The sequence below is a fragment of the Hoplias malabaricus genome, chromosome 8, assembly GCF_029633855.1.
Source record: "Hoplias malabaricus isolate fHopMal1 chromosome 8, fHopMal1.hap1, whole genome shotgun sequence".
NCBI lineage: Eukaryota > Metazoa > Chordata > Actinopteri > Characiformes > Erythrinidae > Hoplias > Hoplias malabaricus.
In genome coordinates this window covers 21812201-21825415 of record NC_089807.1, presented here as the reverse complement: position 1 = coordinate 21825415, position 13215 = coordinate 21812201, and the positions used below count along the sequence as shown (strand labels likewise).

The window sequence follows — 13215 nt, the reverse complement described above, 5'->3', positions numbered from 1 at the left end:
ATGCACTGGCATGCCAGAGTGCAATATGCTGAAGGCAGTGACGGATCATTTACATTGTTCCATTCAAATTTCTCAAACTTTATCTTGCCTCCCTAAAAGACTTGCAGACTTGAAAACATAAAGCCACGCTGGTGTGGGTATGTGGAGGTGGTGAATGAGGCAGCAACGTGTCGTTTAGAAGTTTGGCAAAAAAGGAAGTAGCAGAAGGAGGACGCTTTACATTCCTTCAACCTACACAGCCCAGCATGTGGGTGGGGGGGGGACCTTCCAGAGTCTTGTAGTGGACTTGGTGTGCAAGAAAGCACACACTTCCCTGACCGGGAATCGAACCCGGCCGCAGCGGTGAGAGCGCCGAATCCTAGCCACTAGACCACCAGGGCCACCGTTTTCAGCTACGTCTGAAAGGAAGGAGATAGGATTAAGTTCAGGGGCTAGGGCTAGGCTTTTGCCGGATGTACTCGCTCTACAATCATAGGAGTGCATGAGAGTCTGTCCTAAATGCACTTGTCAGTTTTCAGTCCAACCCTTTAGCATAGCACCTTCGACAGCTCAGTTGGTAGAGCGGAGGACTGTAGTTGTTAATAAGGCGATCCTTAGGTCGCTGATTCAAATCCGGCTCAAAGGAGACTTTTCTTTTCCCTCGTGCCACTGCGGGATATCATGGCCAGGTGCCTGCCTGCAGATGCTCTGGCATGCCAGAGTGCAATATGCTGAAGGCAGTGACGGATCATTTACACTGTTCCATTCAAATTTCTCAAACTTTATCTTGCCTCCCTAAAAGACTTGCAGACTTGAAAACATAAAGCCATGCTGGTGTGGGTGTGTGTAGGTGGTGAATGAGGCAGCAACGTGTCGTTTAGAAGTTTGGCAAAAAAGGAAGTAGCAGAAGGAGGACGCTTTACATTCCTTCAACCTACACAGCCCAGCATCTGGTTGGGGGGGGGGACTTTCCAGAGTCTTGTAGTGGACTTGGTGTGCAAGAAAGCACACACTTCCCTGACCGGGAATCAAACCCGGCCGCAGCGGTGAGAGCGCCGAATCCTAGCCACTAGACCACCAAGGCCACCGTTTTCAGCTACGTCTGAAAGGAAGGAGATAGGATTAAGTTCAGGGGCTAGGGCTAGGCTTTTGCCGGATGTACTCGCTCTACAATCATAGGAGTGCATGAGAGTCTGTCCTAAACGCACTTGTCAGTTTTCAGTCCAATCCCTTAGCATAGCACCTTCGATAGCTCAGTTGGTAGAGCGGAGGACTGTAGTTGTTAATAAGGCGATCCTTAGGTCGTTGGTTCAAATCCGGCTCGAAGGAGACTTTTCTTTTCCCTCGTGCCACTGCGGGATATCATGGCCAGGTGCCTGCCTGCAGATGCACTGGCATGCCAGAGTGCAATATGCTGAAGGCAGTGACGGATCATTTACATTGTTCCATTCAAATTTCTCAAACTTTATCTTGCCTCCCTAAAAGACTTGCAGACTTGAAAACATAAAGCCACGCTGGTGTGGGTGTGTGGAGGTGGTGAATGAGGCAGCAACGTGTCGTTTAGAAGTTTGGCAAAAAAGGAAGTAGCAGAAGGAGGACGCTTTACATTCCTTCAACCTACACAGCCCAGCATGTGGGTGGGGGGGGGACCTTCCAGAGTCTTGTAGTGGACTTGGTGTGCAAGAAAGCACACACTTCCCTGACCGGGAATCGAACCCGGCCGCAGCGGTGAGAGCGCCGAATCCTAGCCACTAGACCACCAGGGCCACCGTTTTCAGCTACGTCTGAAAGGAAGGAGATAGGATTAAGTTCAGGGGCTAGGGCTAGGCTTTTGCCGGATGTACTCGCTCTACAATCATAGGAGTGCATGAGAGTCTGTCCTAAATGCACTTGTCAGTTTTCAGTCCAACCCTTTAGCATAGCACCTTTGATAGCTCAGTTGGTAGAGCGGAGGACTGTAGTTGTTAATAAGGCGATCCTTAGGTTGCTGGTTCAAATCCGGCTCGAAGGAGACTTTTCTTTTCCCTCGTGCCACTGCGGGATATCATGGCCAGGTGCCTGCCTGCAGATGCACTGGCATGCCAGAGTGCAATATGCTGAAGGCAGTGACGGATCATTTACATTGTTCCATTCAAATTTCTCAAACTTTATCTTGCCTCCCTAAAAGACTTGCAGACTTGAAAACATAAAGCCACGCTGGTGTGGGTGTGTGGAGGTGGTGAATGAGGCAGCAACGTGTCGTTTAGAAATTTGGCAAAAAAGGAAGTAGCAGAAGGAGGACGCTTTACATTCCTTCAACCTACACAGCCCAGCATGTGGGTGGGGGGGGGACCTTCCAGAGTCTTGTAGTGGACTTGGTGTGCAAGAAAGCACACACTTCCCTGACCAGGAATCGAACCCGCCGCAGCGGTGAGAGCGCCGAATCCTAGCCACTAGACCACCAGGGCCACCGTTTTCAGCTACGTCTGAAAGGAAGGAGATAGGATTAAGTTCAGGGGCTAGGGCTAGGCTTTTGCCGGATGTACTCGCTCTGCAATCATAGGAGTGCATGAGAGTCTGTCCTAAACGCACTTGTCAGTTTTCAGTCCAACCCTTTAGCATAGCACCTTCGATAGCTCAGTTGGTAGAGCGGAGGACTGTAGTTGTTAAAAAGGCGATCCTTAGGTCGCTGGTTCAAATCCGGCTCGAAGGAGACCTTTCTTTTCCCTCGTGCCACTGCGGGATATCATGGTCAGGTGCCTGCCTCCAGATGCACTGGCATGCCAGAGTGCAATATGCTGAAGGCAGTGACGGATCATTTACATTGTTCCATTCAAATTTCTCAAACTTTATCTTGCCTCCCTAAAAGACTTGCAGACTTGAAAACATAAAGCCACGCTGGTGTGGGTGTGTGGAGGTGGTGAATGAGGCAGCAACGTGTCGTTTAGAAGTTTGGCAAAAAAGGAAGTAGCAGAAGGAGGACGCTTTACATTCCTTCAACCTACACAGCCCAGCATGTGGGTGGGGGGGGGACCTTCCAGAGTCTTGTAGTGGACTTGGTGTGCAAGAAAGCACACACTTCCCTGACCGGGAATCGAACCCGGCCGCAGCGGTGAGAGCGCCGAATCCTAGCCACTAGACCACCAGGGCCACCGTTTTCAGCTACGTCTGAAAGGAAGGAGATAGGATTAAGTTCAGGGGCTAGGGCTAGGCTTTTGCCGGATGTACTCGCTCTGCAATCATAGGAGTGCATGAGAGTCTGTCCTAAACGCACTTGTCAGATTTCAGTCCAACCCTTTAGCATAGCACCTTTGATAGCTCAGTTGGTAGAGCGGAGGACTGTAGTTGTTAATAAGGCGATCCTTAGGTCGCTGGTTCAAATCCGGCTCGAAGGAGACTTTTCTTTTCCCTCGTGCCACTGCGGGATATCATGGCCAGGTGCCTGCCTGCAGATGCACTGGCATGCCAGAGTGCAATATGCTGAAGGCAGTGACGGATCATTTACATTGTTCCATTCAAATTTCTCAAACTTTATCTTGCCTCCCTAAAAGACTTGCAGACTTGAAAACATAAAGCCACGCTGGTGTGGGTGTGTGGAGGTGGTGAATGAGGCAGCAACGTGTCGTTTAGAAGTTTGGCAAAAAAGGAAGTAGCAGAAGGAGGACGCTTTACATTCCTTCAACCTACACAGCCCAGCATGTGGGTGGGGGGGGGACCTTCCAGAGTCTTGTAGTGGACTTGGTGTGCAAGAAAGCACACACTTCCCTGACCGGGAATCGAACCCGGCCGCAGCGGTGAGAGCGCCGAATCCTAGCCACTAGACCACCAGGGCCACCGTTTTCAGCTACGTCTGAAAGGAAGGAGATAGGATTAAGTTCAGGGGCTAGGGCTAGGCTTTTGCCGGATGTACTCGCTCTACAATCATAGGAGTGCATGAGAGTCTGTCCTAAATGCACTTGTCAGTTTTCAGTCCAACCCTTTAGCATAGCACCTTTGATAGCTCAGTTGGTAGAGCGGAGGACTGTAGTTGTTAATAAGGCGATCCTTAGGTTGCTGGTTCAAATCCGGCTCGAAGGAGACTTTTCTTTTCCCTCGTGCCACTGCGGGATATCATGGCCAGGTGCCTGCCTGCAGATGCACTGGCATGCCAGAGTGCAATATGCTGAAGGCAGTGACGGATCATTTACATTGTTCCATTCAAATTTCTCAAACTTTATCTTGCCTCCCTAAAAGACTTGCAGACTTGAAAACATAAAGCCACGCTGGTGTGGGTGTGTGGAGGTGGTGAATGAGGCAGCAACGTGTCGTTTAGAAATTTGGCAAAAAAGGAAGTAGCAGAAGGAGGACGCTTTACATTCCTTCAACCTACACAGCCCAGCATGTGGGTGGGGGGGGGACCTTCCAGAGTCTTGTAGTGGACTTGGTGTGCAAGAAAGCACACACTTCCCTGACCAGGAATCGAACCCGCCGCAGCGGTGAGAGCGCCGAATCCTAGCCACTAGACCACCAGGGCCACCGTTTTCAGCTACGTCTGAAAGGAAGGAGATAGGATTAAGTTCAGGGGCTAGGGCTAGGCTTTTGCCGGATGTACTCGCTCTGCAATCATAGGAGTGCATGAGAGTCTGTCCTAAACGCACTTGTCAGTTTTCAGTCCAACCCTTTAGCATAGCACCTTCGATAGCTCAGTTGGTAGAGCGGAGGACTGTAGTTGTTAATAAGGCGATCCTTAGGTCGCTGGTTCAAATCCGGCTCGAAGGAGACCTTTCTTTTCCCTCGTGCCACTGCGGGATATCATGGCCAGGTGCCTGCCTCCAGATGCACTGGCATGCCAGAGTGCAATATGCTGAAGGCAGTGACGGATCATTTACATTGTTCCATTCAAATTTCTCAAACTTTATCTTGCCTCCCTAAAAGACTTGCAGACTTGAAAACATAAAGCCACGCTGGTGTGGGTGTGTGGAGGTGGTGAATGAGGCAGCAACGTGTCGTTTAGAAGTTTGGCAAAAAAGGAAGTAGCAGAAGGAGGACGCTTTACATTCCTTCAACCTACACAGCCCAGCATGTGGGTGGGGGGGGGACCTTCCAGAGTCTTGTAGTGGACTTGGTGTGCAAGAAAGCACACACTTCCCTGACCGGGAATCGAACCCGGCCGCAGCGGTGAGAGCGCCGAATCCTAGCCACTAGACCACCAGGGCCACCGTTTTCAGCTACGTCTGAAAGGAAGGAGATAGGATTAAGTTCAGGGGCTAGGGCTAGGCTTTTGCCGGATGTACTCGCTCTGCAATCATAGGAGTGCATGAGAGTCTGTCCTAAACGCACTTGTCAGATTTCAGTCCAACCCTTTAGCATAGCACCTTTGATAGCTCAGTTGGTAGAGCGGAGGACTGTAGTTGTTAATAAGGTGATCCTTAGGTCGCTGGTTCAAATCCGGCTCGAAGGAGATTTTTCTTTTCCCTCGTGCCACTGCGGGATATCATGGCCAGGTGCCTGCCTGCAGATGCACTGGCATGCCAGAGTGCAATATGCTGAAGGCAGTGACGGATCATTTACATTGTTCCATTCAAATTTCTCAAACTTTATCTTGCCTCCCTAAAAGACTTGCAGACTTGAAAACATAAAGCCACGCTGGTGTGGGTGTGTGGAGGTGGTGAATGAGGCAGCAACGTGTCGTTTAGAAGTTTGGCAAAAAAGGAAGTAGCAGAAGGAGGACGCTTTACATTCCTTCAACCTACACAGCCCAGCATGTGGGTGGGGGGGGGACCTTCCAGAGTCTTGTAGTGGACTTGGTGTGCAAGAAAGCACACACTTCCCTGACCGGGAATCGAACCCGGCCGCAGCGGTGAGAGCGCCGAATCCTAGCCACTAGACCACCAGGGCCACCGTTTTCAGCTACATCTGAAAGGAAGGAGATAGGATTAAGTTCAGGGGCTAGGGCTAGGCTTTTGCCGGATGTACTCGCTCTACAATCATAGGAGTGCATGAGAGTCTGTCCTAAATGCACTTGTCAGTTTTCAGTCCAACCTTTTAGCTTAGCACCTTTGATAGCTCAGTTGGTAGAGCGGAGGACTGTAGTTGTTAATAAGGCGATCCTTAGGTTGCTGGTTCAAATCCGGCTCGAAGGAGACTTTTCTTTTCCCTCGTGCCACTGCGGGATATCATGGCCAGGTGCCTGCCTGCAGATGCACTGGCATGCCAGAGTGCAATATGCTGAAGGCAGTGACGGATCATTTACATTGTTCCATTCAAATTTCTCAAACTTTATCTTGCCTCCCTAAAAGACTTGCAGACTTGAAAACATAAAGCCACGCTGGTGTGGGTGTGTGGAGGTGGTGAATGAGGCAGCAACGTGTCGTTTAGAAATTTGGCAAAAAAGGAAGTAGCAGAAGGAGGACGCTTTACATTCCTTCAACCTACACAGCCCAGCATGTGGGTGGGGGGGGGACCTTCCAGAGTCTTGTAGTGGACTTGGTGTGCAAGAAAGCACACACTTCCCTGACCAGGAATCGAACCCGGCCGCAGCGGTGAGAGCGCCGAATCCTAGCCACTAGACCACCAGGGCCACCGTTTTCAGCTACGTCTGAAAGGAAGGAGATAGGATTAAGTTCAGGGGCTAGGGCTAGGCTTTTGCCGGATGTACTCGCTCTGCAATCATAGGAGTGCATGAGAGTCTGTCCTAAACGCACTTGTCAGTTTTCAGTCCAACCCTTTAGCATAGCACCTTCGATAGCTCAGTTGGTAGAGCGGAGGACTGTAGTTGTTAATAAGGCGATCCTTAGGTCGCTGGTTCAAATCCGGCTCGATGGAGACTTTTCTTTTCCCTCGTGCCACTGCGGGATATCATGGCCAGGTGCCTGCCTCCAGATGCACTGGCATGCCAGAGTGCAATATGCTGAAGGCAGTGACGGATCATTTACATTGTTCCATTCAAATTTCTCAAACTTTATCTTGCCTCCCTAAAAGACTTGCAGACTTGAAAACATAAAGCCACGCTGGTGTGGGTGTGTGGAGGTGGTGAATGAGGCAGCAACGTGTCGTTTAGAAGTTTGGCAAAAAAGGAAGTAGCAGAAGGAGGACGCTTTACATTCCTTCAACCTACACAGCCCAGCATGTGGGTGGGGGGGGGACCTTCCAGAGTCTTGTAGTGGACTTGGTGTGCAAGAAAGCACACACTTCCCTGACCGGGAATCGAACCCGGCCGCAGCGGTGAGAGCGCCGAATCCTAGCCACTAGACCACCAGGGCCACCGTTTTCAGCTACGTCTGAAAGGAAGGAGATAGGATTAAGTTCAGGGGCTAGGGCTAGGCTTTTGCCGGATGTACTCGCTCTACAATCATAGGAGTGCATGAGAGTCTGTCCTAAATGCACTTGTCAGTTTTCAGTCCAACCCTTTAGCATAGCACCTTTGATAGCTCAGTTGGTAGAGCGGAGGACTGTAGTTGTTAATAAGGCGATCCTTAGGTTGCTGGTTCAAATCCGGCTCGAAGGAGACTTTTCTTTTCCCTCGTGCCACTGCGGGATATCATGGCCAGGTGCCTGCCTGCAGATGCACTGGCATGCCAGAGTGCAATATGCTGAAGGCAGTGACGGATCATTTACATTGTTCCATTCAAATTTCTCAAACTTTATCTTGCCTCCCTAAAAGACTTGCAGACTTGAAAACATAAAGCCACGCTGGTGTGGGTGTGTGGAGGTGGTGAATGAGGCAGCAACGTGTCGTTTAGAAATTTGGCAAAAAAGGAAGTAGCAGAAGGAGGACGCTTTACATTCCTTCAACCTACACAGCCCAGCATGTGGGTGGGGGGGGGACCTTCCAGAGTCTTGTAGTGGACTTGGTGTGCAAGAAAGCACACACTTCCCTGACCAGGAATCGAACCCGGCCGCAGCGGTGAGAGCGCCGAATCCTAGCCACTAGACCACCAGGGCCACCGTTTTCAGCTACGTCTGAAAGGAAGGAGATAGGATTAAGTTCAGGGGCTAGGGCTAGGCTTTTGCCGGATGTACTCGCTCTGCAATCATAGGAGTGCATGAGAGTCTGTCCTAAACGCACTTGTCAGTTTTCAGTCCAACCCTTTAGCATAGCACCTTCGATAGCTCAGTTGGTAGAGCGGAGGACTGTAGTTGTTAATAAGGCGATCCTTAGGTCGCTGGTTCAAATCCGGCTCGAAGGAGACTTTTCTTTTCCCTCGTGCCACTGCGGGATATCATGGCCAGGTGCCTGCCTGCAGATGCACTGGCATGCCAGAGTGCAATATGCTGAAGGCAGTGACGGATCATTTACATTGTTCCATTCAAATTTCTCAAACTTTATCTTGCCTCCCTAAAAGACTTGCAGACTTGAAAACATAAAGCCACGCTGGTGTGGGTGTGTGGAGGTGGTGAATGAGGCAGCAACGTGTCGTTTAGAAGTTTGGCAAAAAAGGAAGTAGCAGAAGGAGGACGCTTTACATTCCTTCAACCTACACAGCCCAGCATGTGGGTGGGGGGGGGACCTTCCAGAGTCTTGTAGTGGACTTGGTGTGCAAGAAAGCACACACTTCCCTGACGGGGAATCGAACCCGGCCGCAGCGGTGAGAGCGCCGAATCCTAGCCACTAGACCACCAGGGCCACCGTTTTCAGCTACGTCTGAAAGGAAGGAGATAGGATTAAGTTCAGGGGCTAGGGCTAGGCTTTTGCCGGATGTACTCGCTCTACAATCATAGGAGTGCATGAGAGTCTGTCCTAAATGCACTTGTCAGTTTTCAGTCCAACCCTTTAGCATAGCACCTTCGATAGCTCAGTTGGTAGAGCGGAGGACTGTAGTTGTTAATAAGGCGATCCTTAGGTCGCTGATTCAAATCCGGCTCGAAGGAGACTTTTCTTTTCCCTCGTGCCACTGCGGGATATCATGGCCAGGTGCCTGCCTGCAGATGCACTGGCATGCCAGAGTGCAATATGCTGAAGGCAGTGACGGATCATTTACACTGTTCCATTCAAATTTCTCAAACTTTATCTTGCCTCCCTAAAAGACTTGCAGACTTGAAAACATAAAGCCACGCTGGTGTGGGTGTGTGGAGGTGGTGAATGAGGCAGCAACGTGTCGTTTAGAAGTTTGGCAAAAAAGGAAGTAGCAGAAGGAGGACGCTTTACATTCCTTCAACCTACACAGCCCAGCATGTGGGTGGGGGGGGACCTTCCAGAGTCTTGTAGTGGACTTGGTGTGCAAGAAAGCACACACTTCCCTGACCGGGAATCGAACCCGGCCGCAGCGGTGAGAGCGCCGAATCCTAGCCACTAGACCACCAGGGCCACCGTTTTCAGCTACGTCTGAAAGGAAGGAGATAGGATTAAGTTCAGGGGCTAGGGCTAGGCTTTTGCCGGATGTACTCGCTCTGCAATCATAGGAGTGCATGAGAGTCTGTCCTAAACGCACTTGTCAGTTTTCAGTCCAACCCTTTAGCATAGCACCTTTGATAGCTCAGTTGGTAGAGCGGAGGACTGTAGTTGTTAATAAGGCGATCCTTAGGTCGCTGGTTCAAATCCGGCTCGAAGGAGACTTTTCTTTTCCCTCGTGCCACTGCGGGATATCATGGCCAGGTGCCTGCCTGCAGATGCACTGGCATGCCAGAGTGCAATATGCTGAAGGCAGTGACGGATCATTTACATTGTTCCATTCAAATTTCTCAAACTTTATCTTGCCTCCCTAAAAGACTTGCAGACTTGAAAACATAAAGCCATGCTGGTGTGGGTGTGTGGAGGTGGTGAATGAGGCAGCAACGTGTCGTTTAGAAGTTTGGCAAAAAAGGAAGTAGCAGAAGGAGGACGCTTTACATTCCTTCAACCTACACAGCCCAGCATGTGGGTGGGGGGGGGACCTTCCAGAGTCTTGTAGTGGACTTGGTGTGCAAGAAAGCACACACTTCCCTGACCGGGAATCGAACCCGGCCGCAGCGGTGAGAGCTCCGAATCCTAGCCACTAGACCACCAGGGCCACCGTTTTCAGCTACGTCTGAAAGGAAGGAGATAGGATTAAGTTCAGGGGCTAGGGCTAGGCTTTTGCCGGATGTACTCGCTCTACAATCATAGGAGTGCATGAGAGTCTGTCCTAAATGCACTTGTCAGTTTTCAGTCCAACCCTTTAGCATAGCACCTTCGATAGCTCAGTTGGTAGAGCGGAGGACTGTAGTTGTTAATAAGGCGATCCTTAGGTCGCTGATTCAAATCCGGCTCGAAGGAGACTTTTCTTTTCCCTCGTGCCACTGCGGGATATCATGGCCAGGTGCCTGCCTGCAGATGCACTGGCATGCCAGAGTGCAATATGCTGAAGGCAGTGACGGATCATTTACACTGTTCCATTCAAATTTCTCAAACTTTATCTTGCCTCCCTAAAAGACTTGCAGACTTGAAAACATAAAGCCACGCTGGTGTGGGTGTGTGGAGGTGGTGAATGAGGCAGCAACGTGTCGTTTAGAAGTTTGGCAAAAAAGGAAGTAGCAGAAGGAGGACGCTTTACATTCCTTCAACCTACACAGCCCAGCATTTGGGTGGGGGGGGGACCTTCCAGAGTCTTGTAGTGGACTTGGTGTGCAAGAAAGCACACACTTCCCTGACCGGGAATCGAACCCGGCCGCAGCGGTGAGAGCGCCGAATCCTAGCCACTAGACCACCAGGGCCACCGTTTTCAGCTACGTCTGAAAGGAAGGAGATAGGATTAAGTTCAGGGGCTAGGGCTAGGCTTTTGCCGGATGTACTCGCTCTGCAATCATAGGAGTGCATGAGAGTCTGTCCTAAACGCACTTGTCAGATTTCAGTCCAACCCTTTAGCATAGCACCTTTGATAGCTCAGTTGGTAGAGCGGAGGACTGTAGTTGTTAATAAGGCGATCCTTAGGTCGCTGGTTCAAATCCGGCTCGAAGGAGACTTTTCTTTTCCCTCGTGCCACTGCGGGATATCATGGCCAGGTGCCCTCCTGCAGATGCACTGGCATGCCAGAGTGCAATATGCTGAAGGCAGTGACGGATCATTTACATTGTTCCATTCAAATTTCTCAAACTTTATCTTGCCTCCCTAAAAGACTTGCAGACTTGAAAACATAAAGCCACGCTGGTGTGGGTGTGTGGAGGTGGTGAATGAGGCAGCAACGTGTCGTTTAGAAGTTTGGCAAAAAAGGAAGTAGCAGAAGGAGGACGCTTTACATTCCTTCAACCTACACAGCCCAGCATGTGGGTGGGGGGGGGACCTTCCAGAGTCTTGTAGTGGACTTGGTGTGCAAGAAAGCACACACTTCCCTGACCGGGAATCGAACCCGGCCGCAGCGGTGAGAGCGCCGAATCCTAGCCACTAGACCACCAGGGCCACCGTTTTCAGCTACGTCTGAAAGGAAGGAGATAGGATTAAGTTCAGGGGCTAGGGCTAGGCTTTTGCCGAATGTACTCGCTCTACAATCATAGGAGTGCATGAGAGTCTGTCCTAAATGCACTTGTCAGTTTTCAGTCCAACCCTTTAGCATAGCACCTTCGATAGCTCAGTTGGTAGAGCGGAGGACTGTAGTTGTTAATAAGGCGATCCTTAGGTCGCTGATTCAAATCCGGCTCGAAGGAGACTTTTCTTTTCCCTCGTGCCACTGCGGGATATCATGGCCAGGTGCCTGCCTGCAGATGCACTGGCATGCCAGAGTGCAATATGCTGAAGGCAGTGACGGATCATTTACACTGTTCCATTCAAATTTCTCAAACTTTATCTTGCCTCCCTAAAAGACTTGCAGACTTGAAAACATAAAGCCACGCTGGTGTGGGTGTGTGGAGGTGGTGAATGAGGCAGCAACGTGTCGTTTAGAAGTTTGGCAAAAAAGGAAGTAGCAGAAGGAGGACGCTTTACATTCCTTCAACCTACACAGCCCAGCATGTGGGTGGGGGGGGGACCTTCCAGAGTCTTGTAGTGGACTTGGTGTGCAAGAAAGCACACACTTCCCTGACCGGGAATCGAACCCGGCCGCAGCGGTGAGAGCGCCAAATCCTAGCCACTAGACCACCAGGGCCACCGTTTTCAGCTACGTCTGAAAGGAAGGAGATAGGATTAAGTTCAGGGGCTAGGGCTAGGCTTTTGCCGGATGTACTCGCTCTGCAATCATAGGAGTGCATGAGAGTCTGTCCTAAACGCACTTGTCAGTTTTCAGTCCAACCCTTTAGCATAGCACCTTTGATAGCTCAGTTGGTAGAGCGGAGGACTGTAGTTGTTAATAAGGCGATCCTTAGGTCGCTGGTTCAAATCCGGCTCGAAGGAGACTTTTCTTTTCCCTCGTGCCACTGCGGGATATCATGGCCAGGTGCCTGCCTGCAGATGCACTGGCATGCCAGAGTGCAATATGCTGAAGGCAGTGACGGATCATTTACATTGTTCCATTCAAATTTCTCAAACTTTATCTTGCCTCCCTAAAAGACTTGCAGACTTGAAAACATAAAGCCAAACATAAAGGTGGTGAATGAGGCAGCAACGTGTCGTTTAGAAGTTTGGCAAAAAAGGAAGTAGCAGAAGGAGGACGCTTTACATTCCTTCAACCTACACAGCCCAGCATGTGGGTGGTGGGGGGACCTTCCAGAGTCTTGTAGTGGAATTGGTGTGCAAGAAAGCACACACTTCCCTGACCGGGAATCGAACCCGGCCGCAGCGGTGAGAGCGCCGAATCCTAGCCACTAGACCACCAGGGCCACCGTTTTCAGCTACGTCTGAAAGGAAGGAGATAGGATTAAGTTCAGGGGCTAGGGCTAGGCTTTTGCCGGATGTACTCGCTCTACAATCATAGGAGTGCATGAGAGTCTGTCCTAAATGCACTTGTCAGTTTTCAGTCCAACCCTTTAGCATAGCACCTTTGATAGCTCAGTTGGTAGAGCGGAGGACTGTAGTTGTTAGTAAGGCGATCCTTAGGTCGCTGGTTCAAATCCGGCTCGAAGGAGACTTTTCTTTTCCCTCGTGCCACTGCGGGATATCATGGCCAGGTGCCTGCCTGCAGATGCACTGGCATGCCAGAGTGCAATATGCTGAAGGCAGTGACGGATCATTTACATTGTTCCATTCAAATTTCTCAAACTTTATCTTGCCTCCCTAAAAGACTTGCAGACTTGAAAACATAAAGCCACGCTGGTGTGGGTGTGTGGAGGTGGTGAATGAGGCAGCAACGTGTCGTTTAGAAGTTTGGCAAAAAAGGAAGTAGCAGAAGGAGGACGCTTTACATTCCTTCAACCTACACAGCCCAGCATGTGGGTGGGGGGGGGACCTTCCAG

The 13215-nt window shown here is 50.5% G+C and overlaps 9 non-coding genes across 9 annotated transcripts; all 9 read left to right on the top strand.

The window, feature by feature from the left end:
- Positions 1-2584: 2584 nt before the first annotated feature.
- Positions 2585-2671, top strand: trnay-gua (transfer RNA tyrosine (anticodon GUA)). Its single transcript is given in 2 exon segments — positions 2585-2621; positions 2636-2671. It is a non-coding gene; the product is annotated as a tRNA-Tyr (tRNA).
- Positions 2672-3266: 595 nt separating this feature from the next.
- On the top strand, positions 3267-3353 carry trnay-gua (transfer RNA tyrosine (anticodon GUA)). Its single transcript is given in 2 exon segments — positions 3267-3303; positions 3318-3353. It is a non-coding gene; the product is annotated as a tRNA-Tyr (tRNA).
- Positions 3354-4629: 1276 nt separating this feature from the next.
- trnay-gua (transfer RNA tyrosine (anticodon GUA)) lies at positions 4630-4716 on the top strand. Its single transcript is given in 2 exon segments — positions 4630-4666; positions 4681-4716. It is a non-coding gene; the product is annotated as a tRNA-Tyr (tRNA).
- A 595-nt stretch (positions 4717-5311) lies between these two features.
- On the top strand, positions 5312-5398 carry trnay-gua (transfer RNA tyrosine (anticodon GUA)). Its single transcript is given in 2 exon segments — positions 5312-5348; positions 5363-5398. It is a non-coding gene; the product is annotated as a tRNA-Tyr (tRNA).
- Positions 5399-8039: 2641 nt separating this feature from the next.
- Positions 8040-8126, top strand: trnay-gua (transfer RNA tyrosine (anticodon GUA)). The gene is given in 2 exon segments: positions 8040-8076; positions 8091-8126. It is a non-coding gene; the product is annotated as a tRNA-Tyr (tRNA).
- A 1276-nt stretch (positions 8127-9402) lies between these two features.
- trnay-gua (transfer RNA tyrosine (anticodon GUA)) lies at positions 9403-9489 on the top strand. The gene is given in 2 exon segments: positions 9403-9439; positions 9454-9489. It is a non-coding gene; the product is annotated as a tRNA-Tyr (tRNA).
- A 1277-nt stretch (positions 9490-10766) lies between these two features.
- On the top strand, positions 10767-10853 carry trnay-gua (transfer RNA tyrosine (anticodon GUA)). The gene is given in 2 exon segments: positions 10767-10803; positions 10818-10853. It is a non-coding gene; the product is annotated as a tRNA-Tyr (tRNA).
- A 1277-nt stretch (positions 10854-12130) lies between these two features.
- On the top strand, positions 12131-12217 carry trnay-gua (transfer RNA tyrosine (anticodon GUA)). Its single transcript is given in 2 exon segments — positions 12131-12167; positions 12182-12217. It is a non-coding gene; the product is annotated as a tRNA-Tyr (tRNA).
- A 583-nt stretch (positions 12218-12800) lies between these two features.
- Positions 12801-12887, top strand: trnay-gua (transfer RNA tyrosine (anticodon GUA)). Its single transcript is given in 2 exon segments — positions 12801-12837; positions 12852-12887. It is a non-coding gene; the product is annotated as a tRNA-Tyr (tRNA).
- The last annotated feature ends 328 nt before the right edge of the window (positions 12888-13215 follow it).